Raw genomic sequence first — 14,179 nt, 5'->3', positions numbered from 1 at the left:
ATTCAGCCACATGTCTTTGGTAAAAAAAAAGTCAATAATTGTATATTTATTGGTTTGCGCAAAAGTTGTCACATCTACAAACTAAGGTACGTTTTCTGGAATTTACGCAGCTTTTAGTTTACGACTGTCTATCTCATTTCTTGAGGTGCTAAAATGACAGGGCAGTACAAAACCCCCCCAAATGACCCCATTTTGGAAAGTAGACCCCCTAAGGAAATTGATAAGAGGCATGTTGAGCCCATTGAATATTTTATTTTTTTGCCTCAAGCGATTGAATAATGACAAAAAAAAAATTTTTTTTTTTTTTTTACACAAAGTTGTCACTAAATGATATATTGCTCACACATGCTATGGGCGTATGTGAAATGACACCCCAAAATAAATTCTGCTGCTTCTCCTGAGTACGGGGATACCACATATGTGGGACTTTTTGGGAGCCTAGCCGCGTACAGGGCCCCGAAAACCAAGCACCGCCTTCAGGCTTTCTAAGGGCGTAAATTTTTGATTTCACGCCTCACTACCTATTACAGTTTTGAAGGCCATAAAATGCCAAGATGGCACAAAACCCCCACAAATGACCCCATTTTAGAAAGTAGACACCCCAAGCTATTTGCTGAGAGGCATGTTGAGTCCATGGAATATTTTATATTTTGCCACAAGTTGCGGGAAAATTACAAACTTTTTTTTTTTTTTTTTTTTTTTCACAAAGTTGTCACTAAATGATATATTGCTCATGCATGCCATGGGCATATGTGAAATGACACCCCAAAATAAATTCTGCTGCTTCTCCTGAGTACGGGGATACCACATATGTGGGACTTTTTGGGAGCCTAGCCGCGTACGGGGCCCCGAAAACCAAGCACCGCCTTCAGGCTTTCTAAGGGCGTAATTTTTTGAGTTCACTTCTCACTACCTATTACAGTTTTGAAGGCCATAAAATGCCAAGATGGCACAAAACCCCCACAAATGACCCCATTTTAGAAAGTAGACACCCCAAGCTATTTGCTGAGAGGCATGTTGAGTCCATGGAATATTTTATATTTTGCCACAAGTTGCGGGAAAATTACAAACTTTTTTTTTTTTTTTTTTTTTTTCACAAAGTTGTCACTAAATGATATATTGCTCATGCATGCCATGGGCATATGTGAAATGACACCCCAAAATAAATTCTGCTGCTTCTCCTGAGTACGGGGATACCACATATGTGGGACTTTTTGGGAGCCTAGCCGCGTACGGGGCCCCGAAAACCAAGCACCGCCTTCAGGCTTTCTAAGGGCGTAATTTTTTGAGTTCACTTCTCACTACCTATTACAGTTTTGAAGGCCATAAAATGCCAAGATGGCACAAAACCCCCACAAATGACCCCATTTTAGAAAGTAGACACCCCAAGCTATTTGCTGAGAGGCATGTTGAGTCCATGGAATATTTTATATTTTGCCACAAGTTGCGGGAAAATTACAAACTTTTTTTTTTTTTCACAAAGTTGTCACTAAATGATATATTGCTCACGCATGCCATGGGCATATGTGAAATGACACCCCAAAATAAATTCTGCTGCTTCTCCTGAGTACGGGGATACCACATATGTGGGACTTTTTGGGAGCCTAGCCGCGTACGGGGCCCCAAAAACCAAGCACCGCCTTCAGGCTTTCTAAGGGCGTTACAGTTTTGAAGGCCATAAAATGCCAAGATGGCACAAACCCCCCCCCCCAAATGACCCCATTTTAGAAAGTAGACACCCCTAAATTTAGGGGTACACTAGTGAGACTAGGTAATAAATGGCGGGTGCCCTGAAACTATAAAAAAATAACTAACCAACCAGCGTCACCTGTAACAGTTATATGGTGATCACTGGTGAAAGGGTTAACTAGGGGGCAATCAGGGGGCTTTATGCGGTAGTATATGGGGGTCCCTGGCGCTATAAAAAGCTGCGGCGAACCTAAATACCTACCTGCCTAACTAGCGTCACCTGTGACACTAATACAGCGATCAGAAAAACGATCGCTTATTAGGCTGGGTTCACACTGGAGCGATGCGGGAACGCCACGAATGCGCGGCGGGTTCCCGCATCGCATGCCTCCCGGCGGCAGTTCACACTGCCCTATGCGAACTGCTGGGAGTGTCAGTGAAATGTTAATGACACCCCCAGATCAGTTCGCATATCGCAGTGCGATCTGCAAACTTGGATCGCATGGTGTGAACACCCATGCGATCCGATTCTGCTGCGGACCAAAAAAAGGGTCCCGTGCGAGTTTGCGGCGGGTGCGGCGGGTGCGACACGAATTCAGCCATACTATCTGTATAGCTGAACTCGAATCGCACAGAGATCGGATGTGATTTGCACTGCAGTGCGGTGCGAATCACATCCGTTCTCATAAACCGCTGCAATGTGAACCCAGCCTTAGTGACACTGGCGACGGGGGGTGATCACGGGGTTAAACCTTTATTGGGGGGGTTAGGGGGGTACCTTAGAACTAAAGGGGGCTAACCCTAACTGCCCTAACAGTTATTAGTCACAAATGACACCTGCCGGGTGATCAGGGGGTTAAACCTTTATTAGGTAATAAATGGCGGGTGCCCTGAAACTATAAAAAAATAACTAACCAACCAGCGTCACCTGTAACAGTTATATGGTGATCACTGGTGAAAGGGTTAACTAGGGGGCAATCAGGGGGCTTTATGCGGTAGTATATGGGGGTCCCTAGCGCTATAAAAAGCTGCGGCGAACCTAAATACCTACCTGCCTAACTAGCGTCACCTGTGACACTAATACGGCGATCAGAAAAATGATCGCTTATTAGGCTGGGTTCACACTGGAGCGATGCGGAAACGCCGCGAATCCGCGGCGGGTTCCCGCATCGCATGCCTCCCGGCGGCAGTTCACACTGCCCTATGCGAACTGCTGGGAGTGTCAGTGAAATGTTACTGACACCCCCAGATCAGTTCGCATATCGCAGTGCGATCTGCAAACTCGGATCGCATGGTGTGAACACCCATGCGATCCGATTCTGCTGCGGGCCAAAAAAAGGGTCCCGTGCGAATTTGCGGCGGGTGCGGCGGGTGTGGCGGGTGCGGCGGGTGCGGCGAATGGCTGAACTCGAATCGCACAGAGATCGGATGTGATTTGCACTGCAGTGCGGTGCGAATCACATTCGTTCTCATAAACCGCTGCAATGTGAACCCAGCCTTAGTGACACTGGCGACGGGGGGTGATCACGGGGTTAAACCTTTATTGGGGGGGTTAGGGGGGTACATTAGAACTAAAGGGGGCTAACCCTAACTGCCCTAACAGTTATTACAGTCACAAATGACACCAATGCAAAAAAAAAAAAAAAAAAAAAATAAATGACATTGGTGTCACTGTGACTGGGGGGCAGGGGTAATTGGGGGGGTGATCGGGGGGTAAAGGGGGGGTGTGAGTGTGCCTGGCATGTTCTACTGTGTGTGGGATGTGTTGGTGCAACTCACTGATCCGCTCTCCTCCGTGTCGGAACGAAAAATACCGACACGGAGGAGAGAATACATCACTTCCTCTCCTGTGTTTACATTACAGGAGAGGAAGTGATGTCACCGGGGATTTCCATTCGTCGGGAGCGATCGCGAGGGGGTGGCCATGAATGAATGGCCGTCCCCTCGTCCGGGATCGCTCCCGAACGAAAACCGACCGCCGCAGGCACCGGGCGGGGGCCCGATCGGGCCCCCGACCCGCGGGAGGCAAAGCACGTACATGTACGTGCTTATGCCTGCCCGTGCCATTCTGATGACGTACATCGGCGTGAGGCGGTCGGCAAGTGGTTAATACCACAGAGGGGAATAAGTTTGTGCTTCGGCATGTATGTGAGACCGAGCTGAGGTTTCTCGAGAACTAATAAATGGACTTTAATTATGGGACGGAAATTGGAAGTGTTGCTCATACAACCAATGAGCCGTTTTTTTTTTTTTTTTTTTTAGACATTTTTCTGCTTTTTATATTGGTGACCTGTACAAAAACGTGGGAAAAATCACTGCAAAATCGCGGTAAAAACACACGACTTTTAAACCCTCAAGTGTGAATGCAGCCTTAGAGATGGGACTGACACCTGAGGCCCTGATCTGTATATCACAGTTGCTGGTTTCAGCTACACTATATTGTCAAAAGTTTTGGGATGCCTGCCTTTATATGCACATGAACTTTAAGGTCATCCCAGTCTTAGTCCATAGGGTTTAATATTGAGTTGGCCCACCCTTAGCAGGTAAGGTCCATAAAATCATGGATGAGTGAGTTTGGGGTGGATGAATTTGACTGGCCTGCACAGAGTCCTGACCTCAACCCGAACAAATTTGGGATGAATTCGAGTGGAGACTGTGAGCCAGGCCTTCTCATTGAACATCAGTGTCTGACCTCACAAATGCACTTCTGGAAGAATGGTCAAACATTTCCATAGACATACTGTTAAACCTTGATGAAAGCCTTCCCAGAAGGGTAGGCTGCAAAGGGTTCCCCGCTGACAGCTAAATGTAAAAAAAACAAAATGACCTGCAACAAAAAAAAAAAATTGTTAAAAAAAACGGCATGGGGGTCTGTTATGGATTTAGAGGGGACCCCCACCAACATTTTTTTTAAAATGGTGTGGGGTCCCCCCCAAAATCCATACCAGACCCTTATCCCAGCATGCAACCCGGCAGGTCAGGAAAGGGATGGGACAAGCGAATGCCCCCTCCCCATTCCTGAACCATTTACCAACCAGCTATATACAGTGTTTAAATGGAAAAAGAAAAACGCAAAATACATCAGAAATCGCATCATAAACACAACACTTGATTTCTGGTGTGATTCCATTTAAGTCTATTACACGGAAAGCACGAGAAAAAAAAGTCCCAGACCCTTTCCAAAGATGCACAAACGAAATGGGATTTCACATGTCACATGACTTGGGGTTTCACAAGTCGGATCTCAAGTCGCTGCAGTGTGAACCGAGCCTTAGGACTGGTTCACACTTTTACAACAAACACTCCAACATTGGGAGCTCATATCGCATGACGTATGCAAATCAATGTTTCCCTATGAGAGCCGTCATAACTGGTCCAACTTTAAAAAAAGTTCCTCTGCTATTTTGGTCCGACTTTGATCCTACTTTAGCCCATTGGATATCGTTGAAGTTTGATCAAAGCCGGATCATCGTCTTAACTGATCCGACTTTGACATGCGACTTGTGCTCTCAGGATCTTGAAGAGTAAATCCACGCCAAATTAAAAAAAAGCCCAGCAGGTCAGGAAAGGGGGTGGGGACGAGCGAGTGCCCCCCGCCTTCTGAACCATACCAGGCCACATGCCCTCAACATGGGGGGGGGTGGGTGCTTTGGGGCAGGGGGGCACTGCGCCCCCGCCCCAAAGCACCTAGTCCTGGCCGGTGGTTGACGAGTGCTTATCAGACTCTGGAAGCCCCCTTTAACAAGAGGGCCCCCAGATCCCTGCCCCTCACCCTATGTGAATGAGTATTGTACCCCTACTCATTCACCTAAAAAAAAAAAAAAGTGCCAATAATAAAAACAGTACACAGGTTTTTGACAAAATAATTTTTTAAATCAGCTCTGGCTTCTCTTCTGATTTCTTCACCCCTCTCCAGTTCTGCTCCGTCTTCTGGTGATGTCTTATTTTTCTGCCGGTTCTCCCACTCGAAAGCTGGGTCAGCCGTGTGCCACTACTTATACCATCATGCCACGGGCGGTGACGTCATAAGGGGCAGGAGAGAGCATCGAGTCAACATCGGAGGAAGAACAGACCCGGCAAAGGCAGAAGACAGTAGACAGAGGAGGAGAACCATAGAGGGCTAGAAGACATCAGCAGAGGAGAACCGGCAGAGGAAGAAGACATGGCCAGAAGACGAAGAAGAGCCGGAGAGGAGAGAAGAAATCAGAAGAGACACAGGAGCTGATTTAATAAATTATTTTGTCAAAAACCTGTGTACTGTTTTTATTCCATAAACAATGAATATCTCCTGAACAGCGCACGTTTAGGAGATAGTTACAGTACCTTTAGGTAAGCTTTATTCTAGGCTTGCCTATAGGTGCAACTTCCCCATGCAGGTTTGCAACCTCTTTAACCACTTGCCGACCGGACCGGCTCACGCCGATATATACTTCGGCAGAATGGCACGGACAGGCATATTAACGTACCTGTACATTGCCCTTTAAGACGCAACATTGTGAGCGAGTGCCCGCTGCGAGCTCCACGAGTGTGATCACAGGTCCCGTGGACTCTATGTCCACGAGGATAGCCACAATCATCTCACAGAGAGGAAGAATGGAGAAATGCTGATGTAAACAAGCATTTCCCCATTCTTCCTAGTGACAGGACACTGATCACTGCTCCCTGTGATAAGGAGCGGTGATCAGTGTCGTGACACACGTAGCCCATCCCCCCTTTAGTTAGAGCACATCCCTAGGACACACTTAACCCCTTCAGCGCCCCCTCCTGGTTAACCCCTTCACTGCCAGTCACATTTACACAGTAATCCAATGTATTTTTAATCTCACTGATCGCTGTATAAATGTGAATGGTTCCAAAATGGCCAAAAGTGTCTGATCTGTCTGCCATAATATCGCAGTTACGATAAAAATCGCTGATCGCCGCCATTACTAGCACACAAAAAAAAATATAGATAAATATGCAATAAAACTATCCCCTATTTTGTAGATGCTATAACTTTTCCGCAAATAAATCAATAAATGCTTATTGTGATTTATTTTATTTTTTTTACCAAAAATATGTAGAAGAATACGTATTGGCCTAAACTGGGGGAAAAAAATATTTTAAAATATTTTTTGGGGATATTTATTATAGCAAAAAGCAGCGCTTTCTGGCTGCTAGTGGGGCTCTTTTAACCCCAAAGAAGGGGTTAAAAATGCCCATGTTGCGGCGCTTCAAAATCGCTTTTCAGGCGCTTTGGGAGCACTACCTATTCATTGCAATGGGCAGAGGCGTTTTGGGAGCACTTTAATGCCTGAAAACTGCCTCAGTGTGAAAGGGGTCCAACTCTTAGGTGGTTCAGTGGATATACAGATGACTAAAGTATAGATATCAGAGTGTGGTTGTTGGGGTTCATTTGGAACAGAGTCGCTAGTGGTGCACCATAAAGCTACGTACTAGGTTGTGTTCTATTTAATATATGTAAGTAATTAAAGGTTTGGAAGACAAGGTACGTCTTTTTGCTGGTGACACAAAGGTGTGTAATAGGGTCAATATCCCTGGCAGTGTCTATAACATGGAACATGTAGTTCAATGTTTCTAAATGTAAAATGATGCACCTAGGGAAAAAATCCCTTTAAAGAGTACAACATTGGGGGTACAGTGTTGACTAGCATTACAGAGATTTGGGAGTACTTAGTTCAGATGATTGCAGAATGATCAGTCTGTTGCCATGCAATTCAAAAAGTAAATAGAATTCTAGGATGTATCACTAGAGGGGTCACCAGTAGGAATACTGTGTCCAGTTCTGAAGACATCACTTACAGAAAGATATTGGTAGGATAGGATGAGCTCAGAGATGGCTAACAAAAATGGTGAAATGTCTGGAGGATAAGCATATCGAGAGAGATTTCAGAAGCTCAATATGTACAGTCTGAAGGGAAAGGGGAGACTTGACTAAAACTTTTAAGTACATCAATGGGGTAATTAAGGTTCAGGAGGGCAGGGTTTTCAATATGAAGCTAATATTAAGAACATAGAAACATGACGCCAAATTAGCAGGAGCAAAGCTCAAAACTAATCTTAGAAAGTATTATTTTACTGAAAGAGTAGTTAATGCTTGGAATAGAATAGAGGTAGCGAGTCAATCAACAGTAAAGCCCCATACACACTATCAGATTTTCTGCTTATTTTTTTTCTTTCAGATTTACCAAAACCATGTAGTAGAAGGGCCTGCCTGATTGCATACCAATTGAAACTCCTAAACTCATATTATATGGTTTTGGTAAATCTGAAGGAAAAAATCTGCAGAAAAGCTGATGGTGTGTATGGGACTTTAGTGGATTCCAATATGCTTGGGGACAGACAGCGGGTAAAATAAGTATTGAAGACATCACAATTTTTCTAGGTAAATATATTACTAAAGGTGCTATTGACATGAAATTTTCACTACATGTCGGTAACAACCCATGCAATCCATATATACAAAGACACCAAAACAAATAAATTCAGAAAATAAGTTCTGTGTGATCAAAATGGAATGACACAGGGAAAAAGTATTGAACATGCTAACTGAAATATATTTAATACTTCTCACAAAATCCTTTTTGGTAATGACGGCTTCAAGATGCCTCCTGTGTGGAGAAACTAGTCACATGCATTGCTCAGATGTGATTTTGGCCCATTCTTCCACACAAAGCATCTTCAAATCTTGAAGGTTCAGTGGGCCTCTTAATCTTTAGTTCTTTCCATAGATTTTCTATTCTAAGTCAGGTGATAGGCTGGGCCATTCTAGCAGCTTTATTTTCTTTCTTTGAAACCAATTGAGAGTTCCCATTGGCTTTGTGTTTGGGATCATTGTCTTGCTGAAATGTCCACTGTCGTTTCATCTTCATCATCCTGGTTGATGGCAGCAGATTTTTTAGCAAGAATTTGTGTTTTTTTTTTCTATTCATCCTTCCTTCAATGACATGAAGTTTGGCAGTGCCGTATGCTGAAAAACAGCCCCACACCATGATATTCCCACCTCCAAACTTCACTGTTGGTATAGTTTTTTTGGGGTGTCGCACAGTGACATTTGACCTCCAAACATGGTATATATTATGGCATCCAAAGAGTACAATTTTGGTCTCATCTAACCAGACTATATTCTCCCAGTATTTCACAGGCTTGTTTAAATGTTGTGCAGCAAACTTTAAACAAGCTTCAACATGCTTTTTCTTGAGGTCTTTCTGAAGCTTTCCACAAGTGGTCCTTGGCTCTTGGACAACTCTTATAATAATTATTTTGACTCCTCTGTCAAAAATCTTGTGAGGAGCACCTGGTCAAGGCCAGTTCATGGTGAAATTGATATTCTTTCCACTTGCGGATTATGGCCTCAACAGGGGAAGGAAATCCTTATGTAACCAATGCCATTGGTATTTTGCAACAATAAGGTTGCCAAGGTCTTGAGAGATCTCTTTGCTTTAACCCATCAAGAGATGTTTCTTGTGTGACACCTTGGTAATGAGACACCTTTTTTATATGCCATCAGTTGAGACTGAACCAGCTGATATTAATTTGCACTGACAAGGGGCAGGATTGCTTTCTAATTACTGATAAATTTCAGCTGGTGTTTTGGCTTTCCATGCCTTTTTACACCTCCCTTTCTTCACATGTTCAATACCTTTTCCCTGTGTCATTCCTTTTTATTATACATAACTTAATTTCTGAACTTATTTGTTTTGGTTTCTTTGTATGTGTGGTTTGCATGGCTTGTTACCAACATGTGGTAAGAATTTCATGTCAACAGCACCTTTAGAAATATATTTACAGTGAACCAAAGCAAATTTTCCCATAGAAAGAAAAATTAAACTGCACTAGCAGAATGTAATAATATAAACAATTCAATGATATAGTGACTAATACCATATAAATCAGTATACTTGTGCTATACAAATAAATATGCAAGCAAAAATATATATTATTATATAAGCAAATCTGTACAAATCATTAAAGTGCTTGGTGCTCATATGATGATAGAATAAAGTGCAACGATGCTCCAAACTCGAAAAATGTGTGAGCTGCCAACACTCTCCCTTCGGTGACCCCACTCACCAGAAACAATGGACCCTCAGCTTTACAGTCTAGGGGTCAAATTGACTGTGATCTATTGATCTCGAGTATGTAGGATGATTGCTCAAAGGCTTCTCCAGAGAGGTTGCTTTATGACTGCAATGATACACCACACTCCATAGATGGGGAAACAAAGAGAGAGCTTATAGTGAAATACCGCTAGGATAAAATAAAAATGCAAAAGCTAGGCGCCACTTACAGGATCACTGGCAAAAAACAGGCATCAGTAAGAACATCCGAGTCCACCGCTGAATGGCGTGAGTTCTACGGAGGCGGAAATTTCGCCAATGGTTAGCATGAAGTGGAAGTGTCAACGCGTTTCACCCCTCCTCCAGAGCGTCATCAAAGGACACTTTCAGTGTTTTTGTGACCACAATCTCACCTACAAGAAGTCATGACCACGTGTCAGAGCAGGGAAGATGGCCACGGCTCGTGTTTGTGAACTGAAGCAGAGCTTGCGTACCAAAGCTAACTTTTGTGAACTCTTCTGTTCGTGAACCGAGGTATCACTGTACCTAGAAAAATGGTGACGTGTTTAATACTTATTTTACCTGTTGTATATGTACATAGATCTATAACAGGACATCAGAGTAAAAATATATATATATATATATATATATATATATATATATATATATATACATATATATATTCACACACACACATTTTCTTTAAATGGGGCACACTTGATGGACCACTTAGTCTTTTTTCTGCAGTCAGTCTTCTATGTTTCTGTGTTTCTTTCTGTTTACTTTACAAAGGAACACAGATACTGGTACTCCCTTTTCCTCAGTAACCATTCTAATTTCTTAACATCTGAATATCAATATAAAAAGAGCATTCAAAGCCCACAGGATGCAGTAAATACATTTTTGTTACTATTGTATCACTATAATTTTGATAAAGGTAATTTTATTGGCTCCTGTGTGATGTGGTTTCACCTCTATGACCCCCTTGTGCTGCGCTCATCCACACAGATGTAATGGCTCTCTGTGAATGAATTTTATCTGAAAAGGATACGTTTAGCTCTGTAAAAAGTAAGTTTCTTAATCGTACATCACGGGACACAGAGCCATAGTAGTGTGGGTTATATAGGCCACCTTTAGGTGATGGACACTGGCACACCCTAAACAGGAAGCTTGACTCCCTATATAACCCCTCCCCCTACAGGGCGTGCCTCCGTTTTTTTCGTCAGTGTCTTAGATGTTGGTCACGAGTAAAGGTGTGCTGTGCTGAATTCGGCTGGAATATTCCTTGCTGGGGCAAGCCATGCAACCGGATCCATTCAAAGTGACTTTTCCAGGCCGAATTGAATGGTACCTGGGCCTTGTGTCAAAGAAACAAGGTTTTACCTGTAACGCTTCTCTTTTTAGAGAGCTGGACCCCAGGATCCAGTATTTGTTTTTTACAGCCATATTCCTGGTGGGGTGCTTTTTACAGGCTCTGGGCTGTGGATCCCCCGATGAAAAGGGGGCCCCTGTCCCTGAAGCTTTTTTAACGGAGCCCACCGTTAGCGGTGAAGATTGGGTCTGTTTTACCAAAGAACCTTGCAGCTGGATAAGGTAAGACATTTTTCTAATTCATGTGGGTTGTCTCCTTTTAAGTTAATGTTTTCTATGCCTAAAGTCGCCACCGGCGGGCTGTCAAGAGCACTTACCTGTTCATTGCTTGTCAGTCTTGCTCAGTGTCACAAGCTGGACACTTCCTTCAAGCCCAAGGTCCAGGTAGGATGTGGGAAATGTTTTTTTTGTTTAGGAATGTCCCTCCACAACTTCTCCTCCCGTTAGAGGCCATGGGGCAGTCGGCGGTATGCCGCACCGCTCCTGCCGCCATTACGGCGGCTCTCCATCCACCTGCCCTCTTCTCTCCGCCTCAGCCCCCCCTCCACGTGCGATCCGGTCAGATCAGAGACCCCGCTTGCACGGAAAAGCAGTCTTTTTTTTTAAAAAAAGATATGAGGAGGCGGAAGGAGTGGTCGGAAGAGGTGGGATGGAACATCAGCGTGGCGTTGGCGTGGTTCAACGCCCACAAGTGCAGGCCATGCTTAGCTATAAAGGTGCGCTTTTTGCAGGCGCACACAGCTAAAGAAGGGACACAGTCGATGGATTGCATGTGAGAGTGGGTGACACAGTCATTCCCAGGCACATTTACTGAGCATTAGACTGAGCCTTGATAGCAGTGGCAGTTGCTGAAATATATTGCTCAGCAGTGGATGCATTTCTGGTAGTACCTCTGCATTTGTGCTTAGCACTATGGGCAGAAGGGGAGGTACAAATGCCCCGAAAAATAAGGGCTCCAAAAGATCTCCCTGAGGCTCTGCGGACCCAGAGGACTCCCTCTGCAAAGCCATCTCACCCTGAAAAACCTAGGGAGGCTGGTAAGAGTGAGCCATCGGGGTTTGGGGTTGCAACTGCTTCTGGCATTTTGGCCCCTGCATATATTGCTCAGGAGGTTTTTTCCTTAGCCATGAGTGGATTAGAGGACATATTAGTGACCTTAATCCCATCTTCACAAAGTAGAAGAAAATGCATTAAGGGCCCCCTCTATCACATAGGACCCTCAAACAGAGAAACTCTGGGAGAAGAAAGATGATCCCCCTCAGGGACTGATGACTCGTCTTCTGAGGAATCAAGTGGGGAAGGACCCTCTTCAGCTGCACAGGCTGGTGCAATCTCTTACTGAAAATGGTCTGCTCCACATTTAAGTTACCTGTAACTGAGTCAGTTGAAAAGCCCACTTCTGGTTTGGGTTCACTAAAGCCTCCTCAAGCTGTGCATACCTTTCCTGTTCATTCATTGCTGGGAAAGCTTATTTATTCTGAGTGGTATCACCCAGATAAGCATTCTTTCCCTCCTAAAAAAGTTTTTCAACACTTTATCCTATGGAGGAAGAAATTTACTAAGAGGCGGAGTATACCGGCAATTGACGCTGCTATTTCCTCTGTAAATTAAAATTTGACTTGTCCGGTTGACAATGCTGAAATGCTTAGGAATCCATCTGATGAAAAATTGGAATTCCTGTTAAAAAAATATTTTCTCTTTGCCAGGTTCAGCAGCTCAGCCTGCAGTGGCGGCAATTGGGGTATGTCAGTCCCGGAAAGACCATTTGAGACAGGTATTCAAAGTTTTCCCTGAACAGCTAGCACAGGATTTAGCCAAGCTGCCAGGGGCTTGGTATTTTGCAATTGACGCAATCAGAGATTCTATTCTGCAAACCTCTTGCTTTACGTTTGGGTTGGGGCATATCCATAGAATCTTATGGTTGAAAAGTGGTCAGCTGAAGGGCCATGCAAAAGCTACCTGCCTGTTTTTTCCTTTCCGTGGTGAAAGGCTGTTGGGGATGGTAAAAGGTACCCTTTTGCCAGTTAAAAAAAGGAGTAAACCATGCCTCATTTAAATGGCCTCCTTTTCTTCAGTGCCAGGGGTGTTTTCCTTCAGGCAGTCACGACGGCCTCCACCGTCAGGTTCAAGAGGACCTCAGGGTCAACCCCAGGGACAAAGGAAGCCCTGGGGTAAAAAAAAAATACAAAACAATGCTAAAGCCTCTTATGAAGTGGGTGAGACTCGAGTGAGTGGGGGGGGGGGGGGGGGGGGGAGACTTCTGCAGTTCTCAAGGGTCTGGCAGTAGGAGTTTTAAGACAGAGGGATGGTCTCCATAATAGCTCTAGGCTACGAACTAGAGTTCCGAGATTTCCCGACTCCTTGTTTTCCTCAGGGCAAAGGTCCACAGATGCAGAGAAAAAGAAGCCTCCTTTTTTCAAGCATTAGTCCGACTTTTGTCTCAAAAAGGGTCATGGCGGTCCCCACGATGGAGCAGGGGTTGGGGTTTTTTCAAACCTTTTCACAGTGCAAAGACCAAATGGGGATGTCAGACCGATGCTAGATCTCAAGGATCTAAACCGGTTCCTGAAATATCCACTTTTTCCACGTGCTCAATCGAATCTGTTGTCTCTATCCTATAAGGAGGATAACTTTTGGCATCAGTCGACATCAAGAGTGCATACCTGCATGTGCGCTCATCAAAAATATCTGCCTTTTTTAAGTAGAAAAATGTCACTTTCAGTTGTAGCATTGCGTTTTCGGTCTAGCTACTGCACCTTCCTTTGGCCAGATTAAGGACTCAAGGGATAAAAATTGTAGCATACCTAAACGACCTGCTCTGAATAGACAGGTAGCCCGCTTGGATCAAAGCGTGGTCTCCATAATCAGCTACCTGAAATACCTAGGTTGGGTCCTCAACCTAGAGAGATCTTCTTTAAAATCATTAAGAAGACTAAGAATATTTGCTTCTGGTTATAGATACAGCCCAGAAGAGGGTGGCTTTTACCCCAGGCAAAAATCAGTTCAATAAAGGAGCTGGTGATCAGGACAAAGAAGGGTCCTTCTATTCGTCTTTGCAT

The 14,179-nt window shown here is 44.2% G+C and overlaps 1 protein-coding gene across 1 annotated transcript in view; it reads left to right on the top strand.

Moving 5' to 3' along the window:
- Window positions 1-14,179, top strand: part of MTMR6 (myotubularin related protein 6) — a 119,254-nt gene that overhangs the window by 67,150 nt on the left and 37,925 nt on the right. The window lies entirely within an intron of this gene.

Source organism: Lithobates pipiens, unplaced genomic scaffold (genome assembly GCF_037356315.1).
Source record: "Lithobates pipiens isolate NorthernLeopardFrog02 unplaced genomic scaffold, aLitPip1_a1.2 Scaffold_16, whole genome shotgun sequence".
In the NCBI taxonomy this organism is placed as follows: domain Eukaryota; kingdom Metazoa; phylum Chordata; class Amphibia; order Anura; family Ranidae; genus Lithobates; species Lithobates pipiens.
The sequence above is the reverse complement of the archived record's forward strand: the minus strand, read 5'-3'. Positions and strand labels throughout refer to the sequence as shown.